The sequence below is a fragment of the Onychomys torridus genome, unplaced genomic scaffold (genome assembly GCF_903995425.1).
Source record: "Onychomys torridus unplaced genomic scaffold, mOncTor1.1, whole genome shotgun sequence".
NCBI classification, from domain to species: domain Eukaryota; kingdom Metazoa; phylum Chordata; class Mammalia; order Rodentia; family Cricetidae; genus Onychomys; species Onychomys torridus.
The window spans coordinates 20,319-33,776 of record NW_023412006.1 but is presented as its reverse complement, the minus strand read 5'-3'; the positions used below and the strand labels follow the sequence as shown (position 1 = coordinate 33,776).

The following is a 13,458-nucleotide window of genomic DNA, read 5'->3' as shown; positions in this document are numbered from 1 at the left end:
CTCCAGCCCTATAGAAGGGTCTTAATGATTAAAATCATCCACTTGATTACATGTCTGGAAATTCCCATTATCCTTCTGTAGTTTATTTAATATCCATTGGGAATCACGTGACTTGTAGTTTTTCTTGTTTTGAAGTCATTTTAACAAGACAGAATCTTACCTGGTTTTCCTTTCCAAACACTGTAAATTGTATACCAAAGATATTTTATTACTTCATTGTGTAAAAGCAGATTATATGATTACATTTATTAATCTCCTCTAATATCCATCGTCATGAGGGATGCACATGAGCTGTGCTGGGCATTGACTCTCAGTGTCATCTTCGTGGTCCAATGAAGGATGGAAAGTTATTAATCAGAGCTCAGATCCAAAGCATTAAATAAAACAGAAGCATGGCGGTTCCTCCCAACTAAAATCATAGTTAGATAAAAACACATTGAAAAGGAAGGCAAGGTGATATCAGTGGTTAATGGCAGCACTCAAGTCTGTCTGTCAACGTGAGTAGAAGTGAGGAGGATGGTTATTTGGAGGGTTTTTAACACTGAAAATACATGTTTCCTTATGTTAAATATATTGTACTCCCCACTGAATATGAAACCTTAAATTGTCAAATACTGCTATGTTGTTAACCTAGTAGCTTTTACCCCAAGACTGGTTAGAAAGCCAGGCAACAGCCACATCCAGGCTGAGGATGGAAGCAGTTAATCAGGAGTGGGCTAGTATTGCTGACCAGTTGGTAACTTATCAAACACAGGAGTTGCTAATAAAGGTAGACTGGAGTGGGAAGGTCTTCAGCTGTTCTGGGTCTCCTGTAGTTGGTCTCTGTAAACAGACAGTCTGGTACTATCTGAATCTGTGGGTTATGGCTCTTCTGCCGCTGCCTTGGACTTGTATCCATGCCATGTTCAGACTGTGAAGTTGGATACTTACTTGTTGACGTTTTCTTACTGTATCAGTGAAATACATATTGCCATGTCAGTTCTTGCCAGGAATTTCTCAATAAAATGGATTTTTTCAGTATTTCCATAAATATTGATAAGCCCACCAGGCAACTTTAAAAAAAAGATCAACAATTAATAAATGGGACCTCATGAAATTGAAAAGTTTTTTTTAAGGCAAAGGACACTGTAAATATGACAGCCTACTGATTGAGAAAATAATTTCACCAACCCCACATCCCACAGAGGACTGATTTCCAAAATATATAAATACCTTAAGAAACTAGATATCAATTAACCAAATAATCCAATTAAAAAATAGAGTACAGATCTAAACAGAGAATTCTCAACAGAAGGATCCCAAATGGCAAGAAACACTTAAAGAGTTGTTTAACATCCTTAGCCATCAGGAAAGACAAATCAAAACAACTCTTAGATTCCATCTTACACCTGTCAGAATGGCTCTGATCAAAAACACAAGGGATAGCTCATCCTGGAGAGGAGTGTAAACTCCATTGCTGGTGGGAGTGTGACCTTGTGCAGCCACTTTGGAAGTCAGTGTGGTGGTTTCTCAGAAAACTGGGAGACAATTTATCCCAATACCCAGCTATACCACTCTTGGGCAAATACCCAAGGAGCACTCAATCATCCTACAAGGACACTTGCTCCACTATGTTCATAGCAGCTTTATTTGTAACAGCCAGAAGCTGGAAACAACCTAGATGTCTCTCAACCGAGAATGTATAAAGAAAATGTGCTGTATTTACAAGAACACCAGGAAGTCTGAAGGCAAATGGATGGAACTAGAAAAAGTCATCGTGAGTGAGGGAACCCAGACCATGAGAGACAAGGATGACATGGCCTCACTCATAAGTGGATAGTAGCTGTAAAATGAAGGAAACTGGCTATAATCCACAGACTCAAAGAGACTAGGTAACAAAGAGTGTTCATGGGGACACCTGGACATCCCTAGCAAAGAAAAATAGAGATTTCATGAGTGGACTAGGGGCAGGTAGGGTGGGAACTTGAGGGATCAGGTTGGGGAGAGAGTGGGGAGAGTACTGAAAGAGACTGTTAGAAAGGGGGCCATTTCAGGGTCAGGAAAAACACCTGGTGCAAGGGAACCTCCAGGAGTCTGAAGAATGACCCCAGCAAGGCTCCTTCCAATATCGATACAGAACCTGAACTGGCTCTCCTGGGACCAGGTTGGTGCCTAGCCCAACTGTCATCAGAGATGCTCCATCCACCAACTGGTGGAAACATGCAGACCCACGGCAAACATTGGGTGGAGTTTGGAGACTCCTACAGAAGAGGGGATAAACAATTATAGAAGCGAGGGTGGTCAAGGACACCACAAGAAAACTCACGGAATCAATGAACCTGGGCTCATGGGGGCTACAGAGACTGAGTGACAATCAGGGAGCCTGCCTGGGACTGGCCTAGGCACTCTGCTTACATGTGACAGTTGTGTAGCTTGGTCTTCTTGTGGGACTCCTAACAGTGGGAGCAGGGGCTGTCTCCAACTCTGTTACTGGCTTTTGGTGGGTTAGGGGTGGGAGGAGAGGGGGAGGGGAAACTGCAGCTGGAATGTAAAATAAAATAAATTTTATATAAAAACAAGAAATGTTCAACACCCTTAGCCATCAAGGAATGGGGGAGGAGGAGATCATGGAGGGGGAAACTCTGATAGAGATTTATTGTATGGAAGAAGAATAAATAAAAAATAATCATTTTATGGGCGGTGCTGGCACAAGCCTTTAATCCCAGCACTCGGGAGGTAGAGCCAGCTGGATCTCTGTGAGTTCAAGGCCAGGCTGCTCTACAGAGTGAGTTCCAGGACAGGCACCAAAATTATACAGAGAAACCCTGTCTAGAAAACAACAACAACAAATAATAATAATAATAATAATAATAATAATAATAATAATAACAACAATAATAATAATAATTTATTAATTTTTTCTTTATTTTACATACCAAACACAGTTTCCCCTCCCTCCTCTCCTCCCGTTCCCTACCCTCATCCACTCCTCCTCTGTCTTCATTCAGAAAGACTCAGGCCTCCCATGGGAGTCAACAAAGCATGGCATATTAGGTTGAGGCTGGACCAAGCTCCTCCCCCTGCATCAAGGATGGGTGAGGTAACCCAGCATGAGTCATGGATTCCCAAAAGCCAGCTCAAGTGCCAGGGACAGGTACTGATCTCACTGCTAGGGGCCTCACAAACAGACCAGGTACACAACTGTCACACACATGCAGAGGGCCTAGGTCAGTCCCATGCACGCCCCTTAGCTGTCAGTCCAGAGTCTGTGAGCTCAGGTCTGTCTCTGTGGGTTCCCCCATCATGACCTTGACCCTGATCACTGCTAAGCTCCCTCCTGCCTCTCTTCAACAGGATTTCTGGAGGTCCGCCCAGTGCTTGGCTATGGATCTCTGCATCTGTGTTCTTCAGTTCCTGGATGAAGGCTCTCTGATGGGAAGGAGGAGGAAGAGGGGGAGGAGGAGGAGGAGGAAAAGAAATCATTCTCAAGGCTACTGAACCAGGTTCCTTCCAGGCTATGGATCATGCCATAAGATGCTCTAAGGCAGGAACATGGCTGTGTGATCTGAGTATAAGGAAGCAGATGCCTGGAGCAGATCACAGTCTGTACACCATGAGGCCCAGAATGCTGGAAATGTCCAACTGTTTCATAGCAATTTTTTCTGAGTTGAAACATTCCCTCTTGGAGGGACAGGGAGGTCTCTGACACTCAGGAGGTAACAAAAGGTCATGTGTCTGGGAGAACAGCAGGTTGGAAGAGGGGCTGGAGAGATGACTTCATGGGGAAGAGCACTGGCTGCTCCTCCAGAGCACAGGGTTTGATTCCCAGCAACCACATGACTGCTCACCGTTGTCTGTGACTCCAGTTCCAGGGGATTCAAGCACTTCTGATACCTCAGCGGGCACTGCACACATGGTGCACCTACATATAACTAAACACTCATGTGTGTAAAGTAAAATAATTTTATATAAAGAAACTGGCAATTTTCTAGAATTCCTCCCCAGCAGCATGAAAAGGAGTAACATGTTCTCGGGGAGCACATTGACCATCCAGCTGTGGAGGGAATTCCCTGACCTTCCAGCTACCTGGAAGCCATGCAGAGGACTTCAGGGAGGAAGTTCATGAGTCACTTCCTGTGTTGGGGTGGGCTTTTCAGTGATGCTGTGGACTGTGAGTTATTCCTGGTCCTGTGAGTAACCCCTCCCCAAGTGAAAACTCCATGGTTCACCAAGCTGGACATGGATACAATGGCTACCTCGTCAGCCCTGAGTTCTCTATCTGAGGTGACTAGATGTGTGTGTGTGTGTGTGTGTGTGTGTGTGTGTGTGTGTGTGTGTGTGTGTGTGTATCTTTCCAGGGAAACTGTCACACAACACAGACCTGTCCACACAGTGTAACAGGAACTTAGAGCAGGTGAGCAGAAGGGGACAGAGGCACAACTGTCCCCACAGGATCTGCTGGAGGGAACTCTAGCAGGGGAGGAGCCAGGCAGGCAGTGGGGACCTGGGGAAGCAGGGTCCTGCTCCTGCTGAGCACTCCAGTCTCCTCCCCTGTGAGATGGGGCATGGGAAGTGAGGCTTCCTGGGTCCACTCTGCAGGTGACATCACAGCTCTTCCTCCTGGACTAACTCTGGGTGTGAGAGGGAGGGGCTGGAGCAGCAGCCACAGCTGCAGACTGTCCTGGAGGAAGACAGAGTCGCCCCGGGTGAAGATGAGGACTGTCAGGGATACACGAGGAGGAACATGGAGGTCTCAGTAGGAGATGCTGGACTGAGATGTCCGCTAGATGCAGGGGCGGGGTGGGTTCTCAGACAGAGGGACAAAGGTGGAGACTCTGAGGACATAGTTTGTGCTGGAGAGGACAGGGAGGTGACATCATAGTCACAGTCTTTGGGAACTGATGAGGCACCCAGGGAATGATGGGTACAGGAGAGGACAGGGTCAGTGTGTCTGAGAGATGCTGGACTGGAACTCACTAGGTAGATAAGGCTGGCCTCAAACTCACAGGGATCTGCCTGCCTCTGTCTCCTGAGAGCTGAGATTAAAAGTGTGTGCCACCATGCCTGGCTTATATTGTTGAATTATATGCATAAATGGCCTGTGTGGGGGTGTGTGTCTGAGAATGCATGGCCCATGGAGGCCAGAACATGGCATTACAGACTGTTGTGAGCCACCTGACTGGGGACACTGAATACATGCTCTTAAGCAGAGTGGCCTAGCTGGCCACAAGGATTTTATTTCCCTTTTAAAATAAATTATTATTGTGTATAGTGTGCGGGTGGGGCACACTGGTGCTATGGCACATGAATGGAGGTCAGAAGACAACCTGTGGTAGTTGGTTCTCTCCTTCCCACTTGTGGGTCCCAGGATGGCACTCAGGGGGTCAGGTGTGTGCAGCAAGTGCAGTATCTCTAACAGTCACAAGAGGGCAGCATAGGGCAGCAATGGCTCTGGCCCTGATCAGACTTCTCCCAGGGACTCCCTGAAGGAATCCTCCCTCAGCTTCCCCTAGGTAGAGCTGTCACCTCAGAACAGGGCCTTAGAAGGCCCAAGGACCGTCCAAGTCCATCTGAGGCAGAGAAAAGAAAGCTATGGAGAGCCAGACAAGCTTCTGACTTGTACACAGCATGGAGGCACACATCTTTAATCCCAGAAATCCAGACTTTAATCCCAGAGAGTGACGGCAGAAAGGGAAAGATATACAAGGCGTGAAGACCAGAAACTAGAAGCATTTGGCTTATTAAGCATTTAGGCTTTGGAGCAGCACAGTTCAGCTGTGTAGTGGGTAGCCATCCCAGCATTGGCCTGGAAGTTTCAACCCCCATTGAGGCTTCAGTAATGATCACGCCCACAAGGCGGGGCAGAGGAAGGAGCGGAGGACGGAGGAGCAGGAGGAGGTGGTCTCTTGGTTCCGGGACGCGGGACACTAGAGGTGGACCGAGCAGAGTTCTCCAGAGAACACCGCCGGACTACCCTATACCTTTGCCTGCAACCTACCCCTTCATTTGTAAGTTACCCCACAAAATAAACCTCCCTTTTAACTACGTGGAGTGGCCTTAATAATTTCACCAATACAGCTGAGATCCATTTGGATGAGGACTCAGAAGCTTCCAGTCTGAAGAAACAGAATCATCTGAGGAAATGGCAAGGTGAGGTAGCTGTGGTTTGTTCTGCTTCTCTGATCTTCCAGCATTCACCCCAATAACTGGCCGCAGGTTTGATTTTATTAATGACACCTAAGATTTCAGCTACAATAAGTAGAATTTTAAAATTACACTTAAAAATGGTAAATTTATTCATTTGATGTGCTTGAGTGATTATCCTGCATGTATCTATGCCTGGAGCACACAAAAGTCACAAGAGGGCATCTAGACCAGAGGTCAGGAAGGATTGTGAGCTGCCCTCTGGGTCCTGGTGTGTGATCCCAGGTCCTCTGCATGAGCAGCAGGTGCTCTTAACTCCTGAGCCATCCACCCAGCCCAATAAATAGATACCATTATAAAATTAAAACTAAAATAAAACCACACTGAAGCTCACTGGCAGGGAGGAAGGGGTGATGGGGAAGCTACAGTGTAGTGAGGGCTTCTGGGCTAGCCACTTCAAAGTGAGGGTCCATCTTGGGAGGGGAGACGGAGCATCAGAATCCCTAGTAATAACGACAGAAAGGGACATCCTGAAGGACAGAAGCCAGGGGGCGGGGAGCCCGTGCAGCATCTTTGGAACAGTAGAGTTCACAAGTGTGCAGGAGCTCTGGAGGGGAGAGGATCCTGGGAAACAGGGTCTGGTGCAGAGGAAGGGGACACAGCTCAGACTCCAACCCCTCAGCTCAGGTATCTCCACCAATCCCAGTCCTCCTCCTCCTAGCCAGAGGAGAGGCTGCTGGGCCAGGGGTCTCCCTCCCAGATGGAAAACAGGGTGAAAGGAAGCTGAGAACCCCATGCCTTGGGGCCTCTAGTGTGCTGAGAAGGGGCTGCTGACCTCCTCCAGAAGAACAAGGCTTCACGGGCTTGAGAAGGGTCCCCACACTGGTGGGAAGTGGTCACTGAGCAGCAGACCTCCAAGAAGCCCTGAATGTGATTAATGGAGCTGCCAGGAGACACCCTGGGACCAGAGGGGACTAGTGAGGACTTGCACACAGAGGGACAAGGAGAGGCAGGGCCAACCACGCCAGGGTGCAGGATTTATGGAGGGAACTGGGGCAGCAAAGTCCTGTTTGGTGTCAAATGCACAGTGTCCACCACTTTCCCCTCTGGTGATATTTTTGTATGCTCAACAAACATAGCTTGTCTCCCAACCAGAGGGCAGAGCCAGCCACAGGGCTAGGACCTATGGTGGCATACACCTTCAATCCTAGCACTCAGCAGGCAGAGGCAGATGGATCTCTGTGAGATTCAGGCCACCCTGGACTACACACAGTTTAATGTAATCTAAAAGAGAAACAGAGCCAGACAGTGGCGGCACACACCTTCATTCCCACCACTTGGGATCTCATGCCTTTACTCCCAGGACTTGGGAAGCACACACGTCATTAACCCAGCACTAGGAAGGTTGAGGCAGGAAGTGATATGGCTGGGTGAAGCGGGAATAGAAGGCAGGGAGACAGGAGTTTGGCCCTTTTAGCTGAGGACTAGGGCCATTCAGTGTGAGGATTCCTGGAGACAGGATCATCTCCTTTCAGGCTGAGGATCCTAGAGGTGAGAAGTCTCTCTAGTGGCTGATGCTCTGCTTCTCTGACCTTTCAGCTCTCACCCTGATATCTGACTCTGGGTTTTTATTATTAAGACCAATGAGGATTTGTGCTACACCTCTCTGCTCACTACAGACAGCACTCTGACTCCATCATCTTCCCCAGAAAGAAACCCACTGACATCAGAAACTCTCTGACTTCTGTTCTTTGACACTGCTCAGAAAGACCACAAGGATCCCACTCATTAGCTGCAGGAACAGAAAGGGCGGTATCCTCCAGGAGCAGCAGGACCACAGGACAGTCCCAGGGCAGTACCCAATACCTTCCTCAAGCTGGGATCGCCAAACCAAAATTTCAAATTTCTGCTGAAGGAGCTTTTTTGTTTTCTTTTGAATTTTTGGGTTTTTTGTTTGTTTGTTTGTTTGTTTGTTTGTTTGCTTTTTTCTTTTGCCCCCCCCATTTCCCATCCTGGACAGCTCTCCAGCTCCAGCAGAGCCCCACCTTTCATAGCCCAGGTTTCTGATACAGGGTTTCAGATGGGATGGACAGGACAAAGCTCACCATTCTCCCTCCATGACTCTCACAGACAGAGCGGTTTTCCAGAAGCACTGAGTGTACATTTCCTTTCTCTCTGTTTTGAGGGGACAGTTTATGTTATGGTACATTCTCAACAGCTTCAGATGATCGTCAAGGAACATTTTCCTCCATTCTGTTTGTGCTGTTAGATCAAGAATGCCCAGGAAAGCGTAGATGGTGGTGCGTGCCTGTATAAAACTATTAAGGCCACTGCACATAGTTCAAAGGGAGGTTTATTTTGTGGGGTAACTTACAAATGAAGGGATAGGTAGGTTGTAGGGTCTTGCAAACATATGGCTCAATCCGGCGGTGTTCTCTGGAGAACTCTGCTCAATCTTCCTCCAGTGTCCAGGTTCCAGGAACCAAAGAGATCCTGGCATCCCAATCCTGTGTCTTCAGCATCCTCTCTCAGCCTGCCTTGTAGATGTGACCATTACTGAAGCCTCAATGGGGGTTGGAACTTCCTGGCCAATGCTGGAATGGCTACCCACTACATCTCCCCCTTTTGTCTAAATAAGAAGGTTCTAACCTAATACAAGACTATATACAAAGAAATGATTATCAATTATTGTCCAGGAGTAATGAGGGATAATGACCTAGATAAGATGGAACTACAATCAATGCAAACAATATCAAGCAAAAAACACATAGTAAAATCCAGGGAAGTCTAGAGCGTGGGTAGGTGGCATGTTACAAAGATCATTCAAAAGGTGTCCTATCCTAAAGAACCTGAGTCTGATACATAATGTATTCTATCTAAGATATTATATATTTATATATACTAAGTTGTAACTATAACTGCTAGTCTTCAACCTCATCAAAGACCTGAGAAGGAATATAATAATACCTGAGAAATGGGAGAAGCACACAAGCAACTTTTGGGAGTCTTGCAAGAGTAGACAGAGACAGCTGGCAGCCTGGACAGTCACCTAATGTTTCTCAGCATCATTGGTGCATTCAAATTGGCTACAGGCCTAGAGTATCTGACAGACAATCAACAGTGTGATCACATGGTGGTTCCATGACAGATCAACAGTGTGATCACAGGATAATTTCATGGAAAGATCAACAGTGTGATCATAGGAGGGTTCCATTTATAGATCAACATTGTATCACAGGATGGTCCCATTGACAGACCAACAGTGTGATCACAGGGTGGTTCCACTGACATATTAACAGTGTGATCACAGGATGCTTCCATTGACAGATCAACAGTGAGCACAGGATGGTTCCATTGATATATCAACAGTGTGATCACAGGATAATTCCATTGACAGATCAATAATGTGATCAAAGGATAATTCCATTGACAGATCAACAATGTGATCACAGGATGGTTCCATTGACAGATCAACAGAGTGGTTGGGTCCATTGACAGATCAACAGAGTGATCACTGGTTGGGTCCATTGACAGTTCAACAGAGTGATCACAGGATAGTGTAGGAAGAGAAGTAACACAGCTCCTTTGGGGTAAAGTCACTAGGTGGTTGACAGGCCACCATGGGAATTAGTGAGAAGACAGACAGGTGCCAGCATCCCTGGATAGAGGAGGAGGAGGAGGAGGAGGAGGAGGAGGAGGAGGAGGAGGAAGGCCAGAGGACAATCAGCAATCAGGAGAAGAGAAAGGACTCTCCCCTGGGAGAAAACAAACATCTCTCACATCATTCCAGAAGCTGCACAGGAGGTGCTGCCCCAGAGAGGACACACTTCAGTGGAAGCCAAACAGGGGAAGGAATCCCCCAGCCAGTAAGGGCTGAGAAGGGCTGGGCTCATTACAGGTGTGGGGGACAAGACAGGCTATGGTGGGGACAGAAGTAGAGACACAGTGTTGGGTAGTCAGTGTGTAGGGGAGCAAGCAGAGTCCATCTCCCATGTTTGCTGTTAAAGGACACTGGGTGGGGAACAGGCTGGATTTCACCTGATTTCTATGATGGGTGCTATGGATTATGGTGGCTGCTCAGCTTCCTGTTCCTCTGAGGGGTGAGAAACTATCCAGTCCCAGCCTCAAGCTCCTGTGGCCTGGAATTGTCTGCTGTAATGCTTTCCACTCTACTTGAGAGGCTGAGGCAGGAGGATGGCAAGTGAAATTCAATGAGATCTCATCTCAGAGCAGTAGAGAAAAGTAGGCTAGAGAGATATCTCCATAGTTAGGAGCACTTGCTGCTCTTTCAGAGGGCCCACAGGGAGGCATAGCTCCAATTCTGGGAGATACAGCACCCTCTCAGCCTCTGTTAGCACCACATACATATGTGCATTCTAGCAAAACACTCGTACATATAAAATAAAAATTTAAATAAAAAATTTAAAGATGGGATGGGGCTGTAATTCAGTGGTAAAATGATTAGCTGGTGTGCTCAAGGCCTAGAATCAATTCTCAGTGACCTGAATCCACAACACACATGCACACACACACATCACAGAGCTGGGGATGTGGCTCAGTGTGACTTCCTTAAAGTGCATAAGACCCTGGGTTTGTTCTCAAATACAGGAAAATCAAACTAAATTAAACAAACAAGATAAAGTATATAACATAGCCAGGTAGTGGTGTTATATGCCTTTAATCTTTTAAATTTAAAAGGGGCAAAAGGATCTTTAGGGCTTCATGTCAGTCTGGTCTACAGAACAAGTTCTAGGACAACCAGGGTTACACAGAGAAACCCTGTCTCCAAAAACAAAACAAGGCAGTCTTGGGTTTCTGCTTGTTCTGCTGCTGTGAGGACGGAGGGCGACCACGGCTAAGGGAAGAGAAAGACGTGGCAGCACGCGGGAATCCGAGACAGTGTCATCGGTTCGATTTGGGGATATTCCCTGCCCAAAAAATTCCTGGAAAATTGACTAGTATTAAGTGCGTAATAGCTTGGAACTCAGTGAGGACACAGATGTTCCTGTTGAGAGCAACCAGCTAATGATTACGTTGTAAAGAAGATGTCTGTGGTTGAGTTGTCATTGGAAGAGTGAGTCTATTTCAAGAGCACTTGGAGCTGGTCTTCACCTTGAGGAAGCAGTGGCTTATTCCAAAAAGCCACTTCTGGCCTGAAAATTGACCCGGCATGCCTAATCTGGGAGAAGACTGCTCTTTTTATTTCTATTCTACATGCACCAAGGGTGACAGCTGCCCTTTCCGTCACTGTGAAGCTGCACTAGGAAATGAAACTGTTTGCACACTATGGCAAGAAGGGCGTTGTTTTCGACAGGTATGCAGATATCGCCACATGGAAATTGATAAAAAACGAAGTGAAATTCTTTCTTATTGGGAAAATCAGCCAGTAGGATGTCAGAAACTAAACTGTGCTTTCCATCACAACAGAGGTCGTTACGTTAGTGGACTGTTCCTACATCCAAGCAGAACTGTGTTACCCACTGTGCCTGGGTTGCAAGAAGAAGTAAAGGCTAGCCAGCTCACAGTTCAACAGAACAAGTTGTCAGTCCAATCAAATCCCTCCCCTCAGCTGTGGAGTGTGATGAAAGTGGAAAGTTCAGAAAATGTCCCTAGCCCCACGCATCCACCCGTCGTAATCAATGCTGCCATGATGATGAAGACGATGATGATGGACACGATGATGATCAGTTTTCTGAGGAGGTCGATGAAAGCGAAACACCTGCCCTGCAGCCAACTCCTGAAGTTCATAATGGACCACGAGTGGTTTCTGCCCGGAGACCTGGAGTCGGTGGAAAGCAAGGTGAATGTTTGAATTTCGGAATAAAAACGCTTGAGGAAATTAAATCAAAGGAAATGAAGGAAAAACCCAAGAAGCAAGGGGAAAGCTCCTCAGGAGTTGCCAGCACTTCACATGAGCCTCAGTCTAATCCAGGCCCTGAAAAGGAGACCCTTCGCACTGTGGTGAGGACAGTAACTCTGTCAAGCAAACAAGAAGAGCCCTGGGTTAGACTGAGTCTTCCTGAGAGCCTGGGAAAACGAAAATTTTCAGTAGGTGGTGACAGTGATCCCCATTAAAGCGAAGCCTTGCACAGAGGCTGGGGAAAAGGGTGGAAGCTCCAGAAACCAACCTTGATAAAGCACCAAAGAAAGAGAGAGGTAACAAAGCTGGTGAGATCCACATGAAGACATTGGAAGAAATTCTTCTTGACAGAGCCAGTCACAAACTGGGGAGAATTGCAAACCCATATGAAAACAGAAGAGCCTTCCCGGACTGACAAGTCTTCATCAGGAACCAAAAGCTCTTCCTCAGTGCGGATCAAAACCTTCTCTGAGGTCCTGGCAGAAAAGAAACATTGGCAGCAGGAAATGGAGAGACAGAAATCCAAAAAGGACGCAGGTTGCCCCAAGTTGACAGCAGATACTGATGTGAAGAAGACAGCGAGTCTGTTACCTGTTGCTGTCAGCAAAGGACAACCTGAGGAGCCTGAAGGAAGAGCCAGGTCTATGCAGGAGGTGCATATCAAGACACTAGAGGAGATCAAACTGGAGGAGGCCCTGAGGGCACAGCGAAGCTCTGAGAGCAGTGCCAGCTCCTGTCCTCACGCTGAGGCTATTCCTGGGGCAAAGAGGCTGCTCGGCATCACCAAAAGAGCAGGTGCAAAAGAAGAGAAACCTGGAGCTCGAAGGCAGTGAAATTGCTTCTCAGAGCATGTGACTAAGACTGAGGCTAGTGAGACTTCCGATGAGACCCTGAGGGACACCACAGAAATCCCAGGCAGTAGACGTGACACTGCTCGAGAGAAACACACCCAGAAAGAGCAGCAGGCAGGAGCCGCGCAGAGGAAGAGGCCAACCCTGACGCCTGTCCCCAGAGATGGGGCCTCACTGCATCAGGCATCACAAGGCACCTGGCTAAGCGGCTCCCCACAGAGTTGTCCCCAAAGCGGGAGGTAGAAACCTCTGGAATCGGGGACTCCATACTGAATGTGAAATGTGCAGCACGGACTTTGGAAAAAAGGAGTAAAGCCAAACCCCAAGGTCAATGTGAAGCCATCTGCAGTCAAGGTTGTTTCATCTCCCATACTGGCTCCAAAACGCAAGGCAGTGGAGGTGTCCCCGTCTGTCATTGCAGCTGTGAAGCCTCTCAGGGCCAGCAGTGTCCTGCAGGAAAGCCCCACCAAGAAAGCACCTGTGGCTGTGGTCCCCCTTCTCTCTGAGGATATATCCATCGCCATTGTGGACCAAATGTCATGCTACCATGGAGGAAGTGGTCGATGGGGTTGTGGAATCTCTCTCTGCATCTAAGGAAAGCAGCTGAGGAGCATCATGTGTCTC

At 47.4% G+C, this 13,458-nt stretch overlaps 1 pseudogene; it reads left to right on the top strand.

Annotated features, from left to right (window-relative positions):
• The first annotated feature begins 11,177 nt into the window (after positions 1–11,177).
• LOC118575449 lies at positions 11,178–13,428 on the top strand (annotated as a pseudogene).
• The last annotated feature ends 30 nt before the right edge of the window (positions 13,429–13,458 follow it).